Source organism: Sinohyriopsis cumingii, unplaced genomic scaffold, assembly GCF_028554795.1.
Source record: "Sinohyriopsis cumingii isolate HCF-2022 unplaced genomic scaffold, ASM2855479v2 utg000622l, whole genome shotgun sequence".
Lineage (NCBI taxonomy): Eukaryota > Metazoa > Mollusca > Bivalvia > Unionida > Unionidae > Sinohyriopsis > Sinohyriopsis cumingii.
This window is the reverse complement of record NW_028315918.1, coordinates 4,975,668-4,996,212: the sequence shown is the minus strand read 5'-3', so window position 1 is coordinate 4,996,212 and position 20,545 is coordinate 4,975,668. Positions and strand designations below refer to the sequence as shown.

At 37.7% G+C, this 20,545-nt stretch overlaps 1 protein-coding gene across 3 annotated transcripts in view; it reads right to left on the bottom strand.

The window, feature by feature from the left end:
- The window catches only part of LOC149773709 (baculoviral IAP repeat-containing protein 7-like), a 118,539-nt gene that overhangs the window by 33,092 nt on the left and 64,902 nt on the right, over nt 1-20,545 (bottom strand). For 2 of the 3 annotated variants that reach the window (XM_089946168.1, XM_089946167.1), the window contains exon 1: nt 239-658. The exons of the other annotated variant lie outside the window; for it this stretch is intronic. The gene's annotated coding sequence lies outside the window, so the exon portion shown is untranslated. Of the gene's footprint in view, nt 1-238; nt 659-20,545 lie in introns of those variants that run through there. 3 annotated transcript variants of the gene reach the window in all.

Here is a 20,545-nt window from a genome sequence, read left to right as displayed (position 1 = left end):
ATTCATTATTAAACCCCGCGATGTCATGTGCTTATTTCGTTGCTTACAATTTTACAGCTAATCGTACGTGTACTGTATAATCCAATATTTATGTATGAGTTTTTAGGACAAGTAATAGCAACGATACGAGCACCTGTGGTTCAGCGGCAACACCAAGCGATAGAGCTGCAGCGTCGGTTTTAAGCAACAACAACATTAGCATGGTTTGTCGTACAAATAGCAATACCAAATGACTTACCTATTTATTGAATATCACTAAACCAGCATAAAACATGTCCGTATTTTGGTCATGTCCTTCCTTGAGAGGCAGTTATACATTCAAATTTGGGGATCCCAAATGTGCTAAAAATAGCGTTCAATTTCCCGAATGTTGTCGTGGTTATGGATGAATGCGAGAAATTGCACATCCTTCATTCATGTCTAGAGACTAGCTGAGGGATGACGGCAAGTTGCAAATATTTCATCGCTTTAATCTTGCATTACATATATACGAATTGATATGAATCCATTAAAATCTCTGGAAGAGGTTGGTATGGTATTTGCTCTCCTTTTTTCTCTTATTACTTCGCGCACCACCTTTATAAGCTGCTTCATTAGAATAAACTACGACCACCATCATCACCATCATCATCATCATCATCATCATCATTTAAGATACAGTGTTACTGTACACCTGCCAAAAATCAATCTCGACGTAATGTAGTAATTAGTGGAAAAGCAGCAGGAGGGGGTGGACCGACCCAAACAAAATGGCGACCGACAAATTTTGTTACCATCAGTAAACCCTCCATTGTGGAATCAGACTTTTTTATGAACAAGAGGGGAAAAAAATTGCGAATGACCTAAATGTATAGGAGACTCACAGAGCCACCATACTGTAATTTGACCTAAAACAAAATAGCAAAAGAAGCGGAGGGGGGGGGGGGATCAACCGACCAGGGTTCAGGCAGACATAGGTGAAAAATATGACGCAAAAAGAAATACATGGAACCGATGGAATGACCAACGCATGGTAATATAAACTATATTTGACACATCATGATGTTTTTTATGTCTTATAAAATGTGAATATTTTTATTCAATTTTTTTTAGTCAAAATATCAACAAATCATGACATAGCAAGGGGAGAACAGAAAAATATTGCGGCCAGACCAAGTGAAAAAATGACGCAAAAAGTACATTACTGATAGACTGACTTGTATGTGGGTCCGGTATTAGAGATATTTGTTGTGTGATATACTCAAATTTTATTATCTGGTTAAGTCTCTTTGACATGGTTGAATTTTATATATTGTCTGCTGTAAATTGTATTGACTTGTGACTTACATCGAAATATTTTCCAGCGGAATGTAATGATGAAAATGAAAATTCTTTTTATCTCTCTTGTCTTTAAATGTATTGACATAAATGGTCGTGGTGTTTTGTTTTTGTTTCTTTTTTCTTTTTTCTTTTTTTTGTATTTGCCGGGTTTTCCACGTTTACTATCTCACTTTGTGTGACAGCTTGTAAGTTTTCTAACCCATTATCTTGTTTATCAGAATTAACATGATAACCAACGAGACCATCACTAATAGGACCATTGAAATACTCCTAAATAAATGTATCTGAGCGATATGGGTTTTTTTTGGGTTTTTTTTTGTATTTTTTTGTTTTGTTTTGATTTCTGGAATTCCGATACCTGTAGTGAGGTACCCCATCTGACTGACATTTCCAAGATTTTTTCTGAGACGACATTTTCTGATGATCCCAGCTCTGCAAGCTTCGTAATCTGTAAATATCGGATGACATCTAAATTCATGAAGATCAATCTTTTTTTCTTCAGTTTGTTCCATTTATATAACTTTCTCTTCTTCTAATATAACATTATTTTACAGCAGAGGAATATTTCTCGAGATAATTTTTGGTGTCTTTTATTTTTATATCATCAGAAGCGTTTTTTCCCCACATAATATCGTTTAAACGCACGAAAGTTTCGTCCGCCGCAAGACACACATAACTGGATCTTTCCTTTAACCCCCACCCCACACTTCAGACATGGTTGTAGTCCAGTACTGCCACGGCGAACACTGGCCATATGATATCCAGAGTATTCTCCGCGACAATTTGTTCCGCAAGGACTTACTGATCCGACCATGAGCCATCGACAACTAGTTTTTGCCTGATGCCTATTATATTATTGGATAAAGTCCAATACTTTTCCTAATTATATAGATGACTAATTCTACTGTTGCAAAACAACTGCAAGAACAGTATTTAAGTCTAACCGGGATAAAAAAAACTATTTTTTCCAAGGTAACAAATTGCTCAAGAAAAATTACGAAATGAGATAAAATCGTTAGTATTAACCGCGAGTGAAATTGGGAGATAAAAAAAAATAGAACCAAAGAAGAGTAGAGATACATTTTTTGAATGAGAACGAAAATATTATCGTAGATTGAAGCACAACACACCACTAGATTTGATCTAGATAGATTAACCAGAGATAAGAAACAATTACCATTTGAATTACAGTTATATGATTTTATTAAAATGGCGAAGAACGAATTTATCAATGATGGTGCGTGTCATATTTTTTCAACATTCAAGATAGATGGCGATGGAACATTTATTGATTTCACAATGAATGAACAACGAGCATCTACTATTATTAATAATCTTGATGATGACAGTAAGTATATATTGAGAATAAAAGTTATCGTTGAATATATCAACGAAGATGGTCCGACTAGGATTATTCGTGATAAACTCGACCCTGTTAAGGCATCATAGCAATGTCGTCATAATAGATAAGAATTCTAAACCAGGTATTTTCACCGCAATCGACAAACCATACTACAATAACGCATATCCAGTGTCCGCTGTTGTTTACGCAATTTATCGTTTAAATGAACCAGACATAGCTGCTCTTGCTCCGATCAAAACAGACTCACTAAATTGCTTGGCTCAACGTGTCAGAGAGCATTTTTAAAAATCAAAACGCTGAAATGGACTTACAGAATCAAGAATAAAAAAATTAGCACAATGGGAAAACTCTCTTCTCAACCCAGATAAGATGGATGACGTGGTTAGTTTAAAAAAAACCCACTGAAGATTCCAATAATTGTAAAGACAATAACCAATGAGATTTTGTACAATTCTGGTAAATATACAACATACGTAAGCGTGACCCTATATTGGTCTGGCTATTTCACAGAGATTATTCTGAGTCGGATCAATCAATATTTCATCAGTTTTTTTTCTGCCATCTGGCGTTCTTTATCGGAAGGAATCATTCCAACGTGCGATGAAACAGACCGCTTTATAATATGACAGCGACAACGATGATTTGCTCGTTAACTGTTTTACAAAGTTTGTTATGGCTCATATAGCCCAACAATAAAAAAAATAGATGGCATCCAACTCCAAAAGAATTTCTCGATGATGTATCACAATCTTGTGTTGGGTTTGGCTATGGTGGTCTTTCGAACACAAAATATAATTCCTCCGATGTGATTTCTGTTGACAATGTCGTTGCTTATCCGTCGGTTTTTCTTGGACTTGGCGAGTGGCATCGATATTTCGAGCGATTCGGGCATCCAACACACGAAATGACATGCATTGCAATAAACGTGCCCCTACCAAAAATCGATCTTACTGGATTTGTCGAGTTTTCAGCGAGTATTCATCCTGTGATACAAATTTGGATTGATAGACACTTTAATAAACCTGATACCAGTTTCAATCTCAAAGACTGTTGCGCAAAAAAATCAGCGTGGATGGGCTCCAGTAGTGTTATTACTAAACATGCTCGATGCCAAGATTATCACATCGTTGACTGTAACCTCTGATATAATTTCACACAAATCACAAAATCTATTTGGTTACCAAAAGACGACAAAGATTTATGCAGAAACATGATCGGTATGTTCACTCAGGGTTCATCATCTGATAATGCATGTCGATGTACAAGATTAATCATGGATACAGCCGAATTAGATTTTGTTGTCAAAGACACAGCGCCAAAATGTGTGTTGGTGTCACGGATAAATGCAATCATGCAACACGGAAAAAAAACATCGGTCTAATAATGATCTACTGCGAAGGCAATTCTAATCAATTTACTCATTTGTGATCATCTATGCTGGCATACTCATCAATAAATTTGTTCTCGATGATCAATAGATTTCCTAATGATGTTACTAGAGTCGCCACAGATTCTTTTTATATGAGTCGTTGTAAAATGGATCTTGTGAAACCATTTATCGATAATAGCGATTTCGGTTGGGGTTCGTTGCGAATAAAACATGAACAAATACGCAATTATCTTGGGTCAGCTGATGTTAAAGCACCTGATGTTTATTATCGCAACGATAATTTATCACATATTTCATCATCACCGTCAGTAAGCGATCCAAACACGAGACATATAATAGTCTATCTGAATAGTGCAAGTAGTTCTGGTAAAGCAACATGTGCGATAGAATTATTTAAAAGCACTGACATGCTTCTGTTGACGCCAACTCAGCGGCTTGCCAGAGAAATGAGACAACGTGATGTCAGCGCATGCACGTATCATAGTTTGTTTCGACGGCCAGGTGATGCATGGACCCCCAAACGAATGGGTGACAAATATATCCCGAGAATAATGATCTGGGATGAGATTTGCACAGTATCCAAAGATGGTTTAAAAACGTTTCTTGATTGGTTGTTAACAAAATCTACTGCAATTATCATCTGTGGTGATCATGGACACCCTCCGCCGTTTACAGGTGAATCACCACACGAATGGTTGATCAGCTATGTTAGCCACTATGAAGACGTTTTGTACGACCATCGACCACAGGATGAACAACTACGAAAACTGAAATCGTTAATCAGATTAAAACCTGAAAACATTCAGTGTGAAATACTGCATACCGTAATTTCAGAGACCCCAGTGTCAGCTTTCTGGAATTTATATCGCCCTAATGATATAATAGTTATATCCAGGAAAAACGTCCTGATTCGCTTCAGCGTAAATTATTTGAGTTTCACAAGGAAACTTTCGTGATCAGCTACTTTCATTATGTTATCGACCAAAAGATACACGCAGACAAAATATACTTGTTGATATTTCAGCAGCAAACGGAGTTTGATGAAAACAAAAACTTGTTCTTAATGATATCGTCGAGGTTTCCAGTAGAGGCTGTACACCAGGCGTTGTGGGTGTCGCAGACGCAAGCGGCATTTGCTCAACGATAGCAGCCAAACTCATCTTGCTGAATTTTGGAATATGCAATAACAATATCTGGATTGTCGATAATCGTATAGAATGGTCAAATTTAATTTATATGGCTGTCTCCAGAGTAACAAAAATATCTGTTACACAGGGTTGTCTACGTATTCGAACTGCCAACAGCGTCACAAACAATAACAGCGGCACAAGGAATTATCAACGTAGTGAAGAAACATATAGCTGGCAATGCGCGAGATGACAAAAAAGTGACAGTTTGATCTGGATGTGGAATATGTAATGACGCTAAAACAACAACAAAATTATCACTGAGCTTGGCGTAACACAATAATATTGTGGTAATATTTTCCTAATGACGTACAACAATTTACCGTGGACAGAACCGATAGTAGCCGCGTCCACACACACAAATGTCCATCTGACATCTCTTGAATGTACCAGACGTAGAGGGGCTTTGTTCCTCAGAGCGCGTGACTCTTGTTAGGTTTTTGTTTTGCGTATCCAATCCAGTAGTAACTGGGTGTTTTCAGGAATTATCTGTAATTGTTCACGCACAAAACCACGTTGATGAGCTGTTGAATCTAATCCATAGATTGGCGGCTGCATAGTAGATCTTACCACGCTGAAAATTTAATGTCTTGTTGCACTCCACATGGGACCAGTTGCTCTTGCTGCACCACTCTCAAGTTTACCGGGTTCATATAAATACCTCACTGTTACTTTACTACACAACACTGGTGGTTGTAATTGATATATTGATGTCCAAAGAGTCGCTGTGCAATTTTTTTATTAAATCGTTCAACGATTGCCTGATTGCGAAGTTTCGCGGTGTTTCCACGTGTGATCTTAACGTGTTGTTGTTGCATCAGTGTCGTTACTGCACCGATAAATTCTTTGCCAAGATCAACCTGTAGCAAATGTAGCCATCGAAGGCCACCATGTAGCTCGGGTCCTCGCGAATAAATTCGTTTAATCGCTGCTGAGACTTCAGTTTCTGTTTTAGACTATAATGGTTCAGCCTATTTTGTATCTACTTGCAAAATCTGCTACAGTCAACGCGTATTTGTACATGTGCCGTTTATATACGTCATGTGGTAAAAACAAGATACCTTCCTGATGAAGTTTTTTGGTTGTGCTGACATCAAACCGTCCATGTTGAATTGTTTTGGGACGTGGAAGTTAATTTGCCATATCCCCTGTCGTGACAGGCAATCTGTGGCTACAGCACGTGTGACACCTGCTGCATCGGCGAATTTGTAATTGCTGCTGTACCTCTCTAATATCCTGTTGGACAATAATAAAGCGACTCCATTATGTAATTATTGGCGTTTAATTGCCAGCTTCCAGCAATATTTTACTTTTCATCGCAGATCTTATCAACCAACTCGCGAGTGATTCTCGTATGTGTTTGTTCTTTATCGAATTCAGCTTGCGAATTAACTTGACATCTTTGATATGTCGTTGTTGTCAATCGTACTTACCTTGTAATTAGCATTGTTCTGGTTGATTTTTTTGTTGTTGCTATTATCAAGGTGAGATCCAGGACCACACTAATTATATCCGGGAAGATTTTTTCCCATAATGCTTAGCCCATGGTATTCCAATTGTTTTCCCGAGTGTCTTAGCACTATCGCCGCCGCTGTTGCAACAGGAATACTCACAAACAAATGCTTTTGTGTGCCACATTTTATACATTTTCCTGTACGTGGCGGCATATTATTTTTCAACGTGGATGCTCTCATAAATTTTGTACCAGTGACGGTCTTGCATCGAACACAATATAAAATCATGATTATAAATAACATATTTCTACATATGAACGTGATTGACTTTTCAGCATACGTGAGCAAGCACCGTTCAAGCATCATCCAGTGTCACCAAATTCCATTTCTAGCTATTATAATTGGTCCGTTGGGTCGGGTAAAACTCAGTTATTGCATATCCTGATAATTAGTTGGCTCAAATGGGACAAACGTTATTTAGTCGTGCCATCTGTGGATGACCAATGATGCTATAATGTTCTTAAGGAATGTAATGAATCTGCGGGCTGAATGTGATATTATTGAATTTACCACAGATATCGATGAAGCGCCGTCCGTCGAGGATCATAACTGGGATATCAACACTCTAGTTGTTTACGAAGATGTTATGTAGGCAAAAAAGCAAACTGAGCCAAAATTGTTTCACGGGGCAGACATAAAAACACAGTTGTTAAGTACTTTACTCAGCTGTATAATTGCTTCCCCAAGTAATTAGAGAAAATTGCAAGATCTTGAGTTTCTTGGTTATTGTTAATGGCGTTGATACACATACGCTACTAAATATTCATTAGTCATGGTGTCCTGGTGTTATTGGCAAAGGTAAGTTTAAAACAGCTTCGCACATGCTCAGACAACCCCGGATGGATTCATCACGATAACTTTACATGATCCAGCAATATGTTATCAAATTGGTCTTGATAAAATCTTTTGTTTAAAAAAAAATGCATTTGTTGTTAAATGAACCAAGAAAATATTAACGAGATTTTCTCTGCGATCGAACAATTTCAGCAAGCTGGTCTCGCTGTTCAACTCGATGTTGAAAAAATCAACGATGATTTTGAGACGATACGTGAAGAGGGCAGATATACACTTGCGGCAGAGTACAGATTTATCAAATTACAGCAACGAGAAATGGAATCGTCGCTGGCGGATTTACACGAACAAACTGATATAGCTAAACTTGTTCCATTGGCAAATGCTATTGAGAAACTACGATCAGATTTGTCTCAACAATATGAAACTCGAGCAGCTGTAAGTGCTAGCGCGAGACAGCTACAAAACCTTGTTTTTGAATCTTTTAAGATTCCCGAGAATGAGAAGCATTTTCCATGGATGATCATGAATAGCCCAAACAACAACATCAAAATTAACGACAAAAAAATTAAAGACAAAATTTGTTTATTTTTTGTTAATTTGTTTCGTAATTGTGATCTGTTTCACGGCCTGTCACGCACATATAAACTAACGGTAAATTCTTCACCATGCGTGTCCAATAAATTACCGTCTTGGTAGGTTAGACGAAAACATTCGTGACAGTGATGGATTATGACATCGTAAATAAACAGGATTAGTTGGCACCGACACAATCAAATGACCCGGCGGGACATCTGGAAAAAAGCTTTAAAGAACATATTTCAGCAGGGCCTGCCCTTGTAATGCTTGCCCAGACACGGTATAGCTCCCATCTAGATGTGACATTGACAATACCCGCCGATACATGTCGACCACCACCATCCGGATCCTTATTATGTCGGAGAATTACCGGCAAGGCCTCACTTGTTTCTCCACGCGGTCTAAATCCTTTGAAAATGTTCGTCATTAATGTCCTTGATTTCCTGTTGTAATTTATCGATGTCAACCCATTGTAGTTTGAACGTAGGCAGCTGCTCTTTGGTGATCTTAAAATAATCAAGAAAACGAGTTTTGTGTGGTACTCCATTTATTTTCTCGTTTCCCTACATGTTAATTACTAATTCTATTAGAGTAGTCTGTGTTGATTTTAATTCGTATTTTGCTGCCAATAATTCATACATTAATCTAACAATTCTCTTTCTTAGTTCGTAAAGTAGTTTAATATCAGTTCCTCTAGGGAAATAACTGATATATTCATCAATTCGTATTATTAGGTCATGTTTATATCTCGAAGTAAAACCTCCACATCAGATACGTAATCTCTAAAAAAACAACAATCGATTCACGCAAAGGTATTTCCACCAATTTTCTAACAAATTAAAGTCTTGTATATGGTAAATGCGCCAGGGTACGACCATCGTGTATGATAAATACTTGATTTAAATATTTATACAAGAAAATCCTTCCCTCAGAGGAACTCTACATAAATAATAGCTCAGATAATCGTCGATGTCTTTAATTATTATTTTTGTCTTCGGAATAAAATCATATTTGTGGTTCTGGGTTTATTCAGCAACAACTGGTGCTACCAATGGCCACTCCGGCACTGTTCTGATCGATGCCTTATAAATGTCAACGGCGCAATTTGTATCCGCGGAATCCTCCGCTGATTTCAATGGCGGCACTCGTCGGCTCGTGTACCTTGATAGCGATCTTTGATTATTTTACTATTATTGATTTAATTCTACGCTGAAATTCATCATTGATTTCTTCGATTTTATATGTTCCTGCTTGTACGCTGACGACTTTCGAATCTGGGATGGGCTGCCCGTTCTCATCAGGTTTGGTTTTATGCGAGAATACCAGTGTATTGTTGGCCTCTAATCCACCAAGTTATTTTTCTCTGATATTTGGCCAACTACAATAAAGTCGTAATTGTGTCAGTGCGATTTCAAATGACCGACCATTAGGAGCTTTTATCGGAGTTGGAAAACCACTAACGAATTCCGGCCATGTTGACGTCGCTGATATCACTATGCTCATCGGCGGTGTTGTGTTAGCAATGATCTGTTCCAGTCTTGTGGTTATTTCTACGGTCATTCTAAATGCGGCTTTGGCAACGTTGGCAACGGTGTATTGGTGTACTTGTGATATCAATAATAAATATCCCTGATCACAGCAAATTCAATGTGTGAATTGCACCATCGTTTAACACCGCTGATAATATTGATGATATATTATTGTACGCATATGTCACAGCGTAAGTTATTTCTGTGTGCTCGTGCAATTTTTTACTGGTACATGTAGATATTATTTTCGCAATAATTTTGAGTATACCAGCAACACCGACAACACTAGAGACACACGTTCCAACCACCGCGGTATCAGGAGCTTCGTTGATAATATGCCGATTAACGTCGTTGTTTCAGCGACCAGTGGGGAAAACTGCGTATACAACATTGTCGATGACGATGATTCGTCTGCGATATTATTTTTTGTTTTATCATACGCTTGTCGATGATTTCTCTCAGAGATGCCTTCCACGCACATGCTTGATTAAACTGAAACCATTGTGTGGAATTCATTATGGTATCTGCTTAGAATCCAATTGAGTGATTATTTCGAGACGAATTCGGAACACCACCAATAATTCGTTAGGCTCAGGGTTTTGTCCTATGGAACCAGTGTGATAGTTTTCTCGATATTTTTCTATTAACATGACTAAAGAGGTTCCGGAACAACTATTCGTGAAGGGACCAAATGAATTTGTTGTATTTATCTAAAATTTAGCGGGGCCAAGCACGGAGAGCCTATATAATCCTGTAACCCCAGCCGTATATCTGATGTAGTTGTTTTCTGGTGTCCATGTTGATGATTCAGTCGCCACTGTATATCATGTTAATGAGCGGATCCGTGTGAATTACACTATCAGAAAACTTTTTGATTTTATCGAGTTCGGTATATATGGAATTGATTCTTGAGTTGATGATGGTGAGTTCATTGTTAACAATTTCAAGTGTTGTTTTAACGTTGACTAGATCAACAAGTTGTATATTAATTTCAGAGAGCCTAGTGCTGGTGACCGTTGGATTTCCGAAGACATTATATACGGTCTTATTTATGTTTTTACGAACATTTGTAAACGCGGTTACATTATTAGTATATTCAGATCTGAACTTGATCATTCCATCATTGGTTATCATTAACGAGATCATCGTCGGGATGTTGCTGTTGTCTACTTATTTCTTCGTTGCACCGTCATCGTTTGATTCTGGTTCTCTCAAATTAGCCATGCTAGTTCCCCTCATGTTGAAATCGCCAGTCATTGTATCACCGGCTTTAGCAACATATTTACGGATCTCAGTTCTGATTGTGGAATTGTTGTCCATGTATATTTTTGTTGCACGCCATTAGCTGATTTTCGTTCTCTCACATTGATAATTGTATTACTGCTCATGTTGAGATCGCCATACATTATATCTCCAGTTCTTCTAATACGTCCAGTAACCTATCCCATGATTTTTAGAATTGATTCCTCCGAGTTTTGAGTTTTGCCGATTTTAGTAAACACCACTAGGTTATCTTTGGTCACCCCTGAAATCGCAGAATAATATCTGCTAACGGGATATTGCTCGTCTTTAACTGTCCTTGCTGATCCTGAAGAAGAAAAAAAACTCATTTGTGTCAACATGGGCGTGACGCAGACGATCAGCAAGTCCATCCCGTGTTGCATATTTGGATAAATCAATGTCACCCTGGGGTTTTCCTTTAGCAGATCTTCCGTAAATATCTAATATTACGAACTATTAACCTGTTACAAATGACGTTGCACGGCTATGACATTTGATGGTATACTCATGTACAGCTTTCTGAGACGGCGATGATGTGATTGACACAATATTAAGTAAAGCAAGTACTTCTGGACCGCATATTGGTTGATCCGTTATATTGTGTGTTGGAAATATTGAATACCAGATTGGTATGTCACCGGCTAAGCCACTATACCGTAAAAATTGTTTTGGTGGCGAAAATCCATATATATCGAAATAAACAACTCCACGTGGATCTACCCAGTATGCAGCCTAATGAGTACATGGACCAGAATGTCCATCGAGATTAATGATACATGTTTCAACACGATTTGGTTTTTCCGGTAATTGATGACGCATGAAAACACCTCTGAAGTTTTTTATGTTTAATCGCCGTGCATCATCAGTGAAATCAAAACTAGACATAGGAAGCTTTAACGAAGCGTCCTCGGCTATCTCAAATCTTGACCATATCGCGTTCCTGATGATCCAATGCCCCGTCCCTTTTTGTGAGGTGTTTATGCCGTGTCGGGACACTCTGTGTATTGTTGCTTTTTTCATTCCCATACCGGCAGCTGTTCCAACGGCACCAAATGCAGCTGCTTTTGTGACATCTGTAGCCGCGGATGAAAATTAGCGCTGGTAACAACGCCAGAAGCGGAAATATATTGCAGGTTTTGGTTGTGTCGGTGATCGCATTCGTAAAAATATCAAGTCGAACGCCAGTTTTTTATGATGGGCCAGACCATTAACCGCTATTAGGTTTGCGCTTTTTTTTTTCTCTGTCGAATGATCACTCACTGTACTACAAATACTACGTAAATTGCCAAGAGGGGAGAATAATCTGTATTTGTATTACATGTACGGATTATTCTACCCTCTCAGTAATATACGTAGTACGAATTTAGATATATTATAAATTTTTTTGTGAATAACACTGTTTATATATTTTATTTCAGCTGAATATTCTACAGCATCGGGTAGTTATAAATTATCTAAAACGTTATTGATTTATCGTCAGTAGGTAGCTATAATAGGTTTTAAAAAATATCTCTCGAAGCTGCGTAGTCTAGTGGTAGTCTCGTTGGATTACCAGACCAATACTGGTATACTTCGTGGGTCCGAACCCCGTAATCGACATACTGCTGGCGGGTTAAACTTGAAACAATTTAGTGGGGGCCTGCAGCCCAAGCGGTCGAAAGTCAACCGGAAAAAGTATCGATAGCTAACAATTTGCGCGTATCCATCAGCGATTTTGCACCACCTCGGGTTCGCCCGGGGGTGCGTATGCAACATATGTCAGAAATCAATGTGTATCCTGTTGCCCGCAGAACCATGGGGTGCGCAAAAGTTATGGACAACCTTCTGAATTTCTAGAATTTCGTTTCGTATCTAGGCATTCACGGGGGGGGGGGTATGTTCATGTGACCATAAATGGAGAGGGAAGGTGTTTTCCCTTTATGGTAAAAATGGAACGTAGAGGTAAAGGGCCCAAAAATAGCCAAAAATGAATATAGCCAGAAATACTTGAATGATAGAGCCAGAAATACATGGAAAATCCTAAAGTGAAAATAGACCTCATTCAAAGGTTCCCATGAAGGGACCCCAGGAAGGCAAAAATTGAAAAAAATAAGAAAACCTCATTGAAGGATACCCCATGAATGGACCCCATGAAAGGATATAAACTGGCACAAACAAAAACAAAAATAACTTGCAATAAATTGGCAACGTAACTGGCACAGACAAAAAGCTCAGCCTCTACTGCCTAGTTTTTCTGCTTAAAACAATATAACAATTAACTATTAGAAGTTTTTTTTTCATTTTTTTTTACAACGATTGGTTATTGAAACAAGGGCATTATGTCAAGATTTGTTGATATTATGACTAAAAAATCAAATTAAAATATTCACATTTTATAGCACATAAAAAACATCATGATGTGTCACATGAAGTTTATATTACAATGCGTTGGTCATTCCAACGGTTACATGTAATTTTTGCGTCATATTTTTTAGTTATGTCCCCCCTTCATATATTGTTTTAGGTCAGATTACACTATGATGGCTCTGAGTCTCGTATAAACTGAGGTCATTCGCAAACAAATTGTCTTTTGTTCATAAAATCGTCTGATTCCACAAATAAAGGCTTATTGATGGGTAAGAAAAATGTGTCGGCCGCCATTTTTGGGGGGTCGGTCCACCCCCTCCTGCTGCTGGAAATAAAGGTTATGTCACCTTATTCCCTTTTAAGCCGGTGAGTTCAGTAATAGCTTCAACATCACTTTGTTACAAGAAAAATGTACATTAATCCGATTATTATCTTTATCTGTGTTTGAGTCCCCTTCATCCTTAAACAAATTTCGTAAAATTGCATTAAAGGTGTTCGTATATTCTTCCATTAATTTTCTTATTTGAGTTTTTAAAAAGTCAGTAATTTCTGCATTCCCCAGAAAGCCACTATTTCAGATCATTGATTATGTACGTTTGTTTAATCCTCTATTTTATTATCTAATTATTTCATTGCCTTTTTCCTTCCCGTCTAATTTACCTGCCGATTATACAATCGCACGCGCGCGCGCGTATATGTGTGTGTCTTTAATGAACTTAGTAATAATCATTCTGTTACATTATGTCATATGTCAGTGTTATGTATATTTAATTTACATTGTTTGTTGGTTGTTTTTTTATTGGTTTTATTTCATTACATGCTATTGTAATGTAACATTGTATGTGGACTCGACCTTGCCCATAATTGACTCAAATTAATTTTTTTATTTTATTCTGTATTAACAACTAATACACAGCTAAACTATTCTCTATGTGTATGGGATTAAAATCAGTATTATTATTATTATTATTATTAGAAGTAATATGTTTATTTGGGTTTAAGTCTAGGATTTGACTTTCCTATATGTATTTTACATGATCCAGGTTATGGTCTTTATTTTGTAAACATTAGGATCATTAGAATGTTATTTTCCATCAGGTAATGGTTTTTCTTTTAGAAAATGCTAATTGTGACCTGAGGTAAAATAAAAAACTATATAATACTGTAACTGAGAGGATTTATGTCAGTTGTGCTTTAAGACCTAACACTTGTATTATGTGTTGTAACCAGTATTTCAATTTTGCGCTGAAAATTATTTCAACTATTGAATTCAAGTGATTATTGTCTCTCACAAACGTGTTCTGATAAAATTCTTGATTAACATTTATTTTACTTTATAGTGAATTCAAACCTGGAATTATATTAATGTGATTCAACAAAAGACTGTTGACACATCAACTCTCTATTAGCTTCCAAAGACACATCATCGCCTCCAGGTTTTGGATTTATTCTGGACTTCTACTGAATTTGATTCAGGACTGTAAATTATTAGGCCTTGTGGATGCAATTACTGGATTATTTTGGGATTTAATTGGCTATACCTTAAGTTCTTTTTTTTTTCACCTTCGCTTCTAAGGAAATAAATTAGTTGTTGAATTTTATTAAGCTTATTGTCATTCACTCTTTTCTGTCACTTCATTTCAGATAACAAACTCATGAAAGAAAATTGGGCGTTCGTCCTTGGCATACGAGTTTCTCTAAAATATTTCAGACACTTTGTTCTTGAAACTTTGAGTCACCTTGTTTTCAAATTTTCTAAATCCCAGGTATTATTTTATATTTTAAAAATCTTTAGTCAAACCAACGAGCTTTTTACAATGCCATCTAAAGTGGAGATCTGTATTTCCAATCCTACCGAGGAACAGTTAGACTTTTTGAAAAAAAGATGAATTACTTCAACTTGCCAGAAAATATGATCTTTCTGAGGCAAAGGCGTCTTTAACGAAGAAAGAAGTACAAAATAGTTTGGTCCAATATTTGGTGGAAAAGAATGTTCGGGATAAAAGTGCTTTGGATTTTGTTTTGTAAGTCTGTGTCAGACTCTAACATAAAAGTAAATTAATCAAAATTAAAACACAAGATGGAATTAGAGTCAAGAAAAATGAGAGAGAGAGAGACAAATACAGTTACAGAAACAAGAAAGGCAAAAGCTGTTGCAGTTACAGGACGAAGAAAAGGAAATGCAAATGCAATTGGAGAAAGAGAAAAGAGAGACGCAAGTGCACATGCAGATGGAGAGAGAAATAGAAATGGAAGAGAGGGAACATCAATTTATATTCAAGGAATTAGAGGTGGCAAGTGAAAAGCACTTTACACACAAATTCAAATTTTGATATTATTAAAATATCAAGTTAGTACCCCCTTTTCAGGAAAAAGAAGTATCCCAATATTTTGTTCATTTTGAAACAATTGCCAAAAGAGCACTAGACTTTATTATAACAGTGTGTACTTGCTGGAAACGCACGTGATATTTACATTTCACTGTCACTACAGCAGGGTGCTGATTATGATATGGTTAAGGAATATATCTTGATTTTTGTTGTTGTTGCTGTTGTTCTAGGGTTTAACGCTATTTTTCAGCACAAGATAGGCTATACATGGCGGCCAGTATAACTGGTGGAAGAAGAACCCTGGAAAATCCAGGGAAGAACCACCGACCCACGAGAAGCTACTGGCAGGCTTTCCCACGTACCCACGCTAGCCGAGCCTTGGACTCGAACCCATGCAGACAGAGGTGAGATGGCAGTGATCCGGAACGGTGAGCGCTTTAGACCACTCGGCCACTCTGCGTCCCTGGAATATATCTTGAAGGGTTATGTGTTGGTACCGGAGGCTTATCTACAAGGACTTAGGAATTCTAGAAAATCAACTAACCAGACGTATGTAGAAGTTGCATGGGAAAAAGCACGACAATTTGATAGGTGGTACTCTTCTAAAATGGTTAATAAAGATTATGAAAATCTCAGGCACCTTATACTAGTTAAAGAGTTCAAGAACTGAGTGCATTGTGACATTAAGACTTCTCTTGACGAGCATACGGTCGAAACATTAAAATATGCTGCTAGTACTGCTGACAAGTATTCCTTAGCTCGAAAAATAACTTTTTCAATAAGTCTTTCACTCAGCAGTCGTCTTGTAAAAAAGTATTTCAGTCAGGTACGAGTCCTTCCAAAGCTCAGTCTGGCACAACTTTTAGAAATCAAGTTTCTGATAAAATGTATCATAAATCCTTATATCTTCTTACGTGTACCTATTGCAAGAAGAAAGGACACGCTATATCTGATTGCTACAAATTGCTGTTGATGTTGAATTGCTGTTGAAAAGTAAGCAACGGAAGCCTGCCAGTAGCTTCTCGTGGGTCGGTGGTTCTTCGCTGGGTTTTCCAGGGTTCTTCCTCCATTAATAGAGATATACTACAAATGGTCTTATTTCTGAGAGGTCAATGTCATGGTCGTGTATTGAGAACAATACATATGTTGGTTCTAATAAACTCCCAGTCCGATTTTATTATGGAGAATTTTGAGCCATTCATGTTGAAGGGTTCTATATCATCCAGTAATCATCACTTCACAAGTGAATATCCAACGAATGGAATGCTTAGTAGTGAAGCTGGCACGTTTTATGTTGAAACATTGAAAACATTCTCATCAATGTAAGTAGTTGTATGGGCATCTTGTGGCCTGATTCACGTATTTTAACCCGAAACATTATGGCCTCAAACAGGCAATTAACATGGGAGGGTCACTTAGTAATAGGAGAGGCACTTGAGATCCAAATGGGGAATTGTATTTGGGGGACAGTCGGAAATTAACATGGGAATGACACTTGAGGGATAAAATGGTTGATGGGGTCAAAAGGGTTTATAGGGTCAAAGGGGAGGATAAGGGTTTTGAGTTTGAGTTGAAAATATAGTCAAACACAAACAAACACACAAAGAGAAAGAGATAAAAACACACATTTTTGGTAAGAGTGAAAGAGTAACTTTTCGAGGCAAGTGTATACCCCTGACAAGGGCTTATGGCGTTTGTTAACCGAATCGAGTTAACATAAAAGTCATCGCACCGATCTTCTTCTATTCCTGAAACTTCGTCTATCAACAGGCCCATACATCAACGCACTCTTCAGCCATCCTGGTCTCTCGACATTTTATTCTTCTCTTCCCTAGAGCTTTTATCGGAGACTCTGGTAATGACCCACGATGTCTTCACATACACGAGGTAGTTCGAACTGAACAGACCCTATACATTAAGGTAGAGGATTCATGGTAGGTCCACATTTTCTAGTGAGGAGAGGTTAAACCATGGTTAGTTCGTTCGTTATTTAGATCATTGTCGAATATTGCCCTTAGACATGCACGACTCGTTAAAATTGTACAATTTTGCCTACTATTTAGTTTTTGCGAAAAACCGCTACAACGACCATGCCCCCCCCAAAAAACAAGCTACATGGAGCAGGGGCGCCAAGAACGCTCCCTTCCGTCTTCCTTTTAAGAAGGCTGTCACTTTTGATTCACGTTTCGCTAACTGCATTTGGTTCAAATCTATGTCCAGTTTTCAGTTTATGCGGGGTGGTCCCTAACTTATCGCCAAACATGTGAGAGCCACATCCGGATCGAATATTTATGAGTTATGAATTTCCCTACTGTTCAGTTATGTTGTTTTCGTGCACCATGGGTACTTGTATTTTCCAAAAACATTGAACTAACCAGTTCGGATTATAGTAGTCGTGAAATTTTGTGATCTCCATCGGGATCACGACTCTGTTAGTTTGTTCAGCAGCTTGCCAATCGGGACCTTTTCAGTGTCAGTTTCCGCCTAAACAAGAATTTCGGTTGTCCGAATGAAAGCCCTAGGGAAGGATTGCTCCCATTATTTAGGCCACCCTACAATAGGTCCAATTTCACCCAATTACCTATGATCGGTCAGGCCCTAATTGTGGTATGCGCGAGTCTCACAAAATCAAGTTCTAAAGAGGTGGAAAGTGATGTTAAAGATGTAGCCCTAACAAGGGCTCTTTTAGTTTGGGCAGACTGTATATCCGTTTGCTCCGGATATGCTCGTTCACTGTCTTCTGCGCATTTTTCTTCGTTGTACGTTTCTTCTGGAAACTGGCACAGGTCGTGGATCTCTGTGAATTTTTCGGCCAATCATAATAGTAATGATATGGAGCACTGCGTGTATGCACCCCAACAGTAGGATTACAGTATATGTACTCCAAATTGCCACTGGCGGGATTGTGGCTGCCATATTTTCAGCGACCGCCAGGCAATGTACATAACGGCACAGATAAAGTCGCTAGCATTCTTCGTATCTTCTAGTGCTTCCCCCAGCCCAATCTATATCAGTTCCTTTTGTCTTGGTCGCCTTCGTCTTCTTCCACCTAGCTTTCTTCATCCTCAGCTACTAATTTTCATTTATATTCGCAGTCAGATTCAAGGGCGATTGGTGGGACTGATTCTTCCTCAGTTTATACTCCTCGATTAGTAATTACGTCTGCCGTGGTCTTTGTTTTTTTTTTTTTTTTTTTTTTTTTTTTGGGGTTGGGGGGATAGGAAGAATCGCTTGGCTGATAACGGGAGTTGAGGATCGGTATCGGGGCTGGATTTACTTGGCTGTGCGATGAATGGTTTGTTACAGCCTTTCGTGCCTATTTCCTCCTCTTCGCGTCTTTCGCCCCTCAAGTATCACTCACATGTTAATTCTCCATTGCCCCTCAAGTACAATACCAATGTTAATTTTTTGTTTGGGTCTCAAGTGCCTCCCCCATTCCAATGTGACCCTCCAATGTTAATTACCCTTTTGCGGCCATAACGTTTTAGGTCAAAATACATAGATGAGTCCATATGAGTTCGTAGAGGCCCATACAACTACTTATATATGGCTCGTCTAACCAAATGTGAATCAAACTAGGTGACATCACACGGAATTTCCATTGGACATCCCCATGTTGAAAAATGTCAGTATACAATTTTCTATTTATTTGGAAATCGGTTGCTCATTTAAATATAATTTGTGGTGTTTTTTTTTTTAAAAACAAGTCTACTTTTAAATCTTACCGGTCATAGAAATGAGTATTCTAGCGGTTATAACTATTTTTTTCGCGCAACAAATGAAAAATACATCGCCTGAGTTAGAATGAACGAATATTATTGCTTTTTCTTTCTCTCTAAAACAATTACATTAATGTTTAAAAAACCAGGACCGGTGGTTCTTCCTCCACCAGTTATACCTGCCGAAAAGTATTGTCTATCTTGAGCTGAGAACCCCAAACAACATTAATGATGATCACGATACATGTGTACTGTTGGGCATCTGGTAACAGGATATTACGACTAATATCTTTTTTGTAAACAACCTATTGCATAGCTATTTTTTGTCTATGTTTGCAGATTATATATTACGATTATTATTAAAATCTTTTTCGGTAAACATGTTTGCTTGGCTTTTAGGTCAGGATATTTGTTTCCCCATCAGAGATTCCTGGTCTACCTATGTTTACCGCGTTCTTTATTAAAATCTTAGTAATATATCTGGTCTTGTTGAAAATCTAAAATGCTCTTGTCATGAACTTTTGTCCTCATCCTGGTCCTCTTGTTGAGTCTCATATTTGCATATTAAGGCTGCTTGCATTAGAATGACTCATTCCTGTCTTTATATCTGAAGTGGAATCAGTCTTTTAGTTGTGTTCAGTTTTAATTTGATAGGATTTATTTATTTAAATTTTTCATTTGGAACATTACTTGAATTCAATCGGAATGCTCTATAGTTTTGGGCTTGTGCTAAAGCCTTTAGGACTATTAGAGATTTAATTCATAATACTGTAAGTTGTTTCAAAATTGTCACTTTTTATTCTAGGGAAATAAATTATTTGTTGAATTTTACAAACGTGCTGGGTTTTCGCTATTTCCTGTTACTTGCACAGTTAAAGCAACTAAACCTGTCATGTAACAAATATTGTAATGTTTGCTAACCAGGAAATAACTTCAGCCACAACGTTTGATACGATCCCACTTTCAATGAAAAACGTCAGACTTCCCTATTTGTCACTGTAAAACGACAGAAGATAGGGCTTATTTTAACTCATAGCTAAGATTTCCGGACTTTGCTCTCATAAAATTTACTGTCATAGTTACTATGCAAAGCACGCTTCGCTCAGATGTCGCAGCACTATTCTTGAATTAGGGAGGACCTGGATTCAAACTATTGTCTTTGCGTGTAATTTTCTTTAAGCCTAACTTCAGTGGT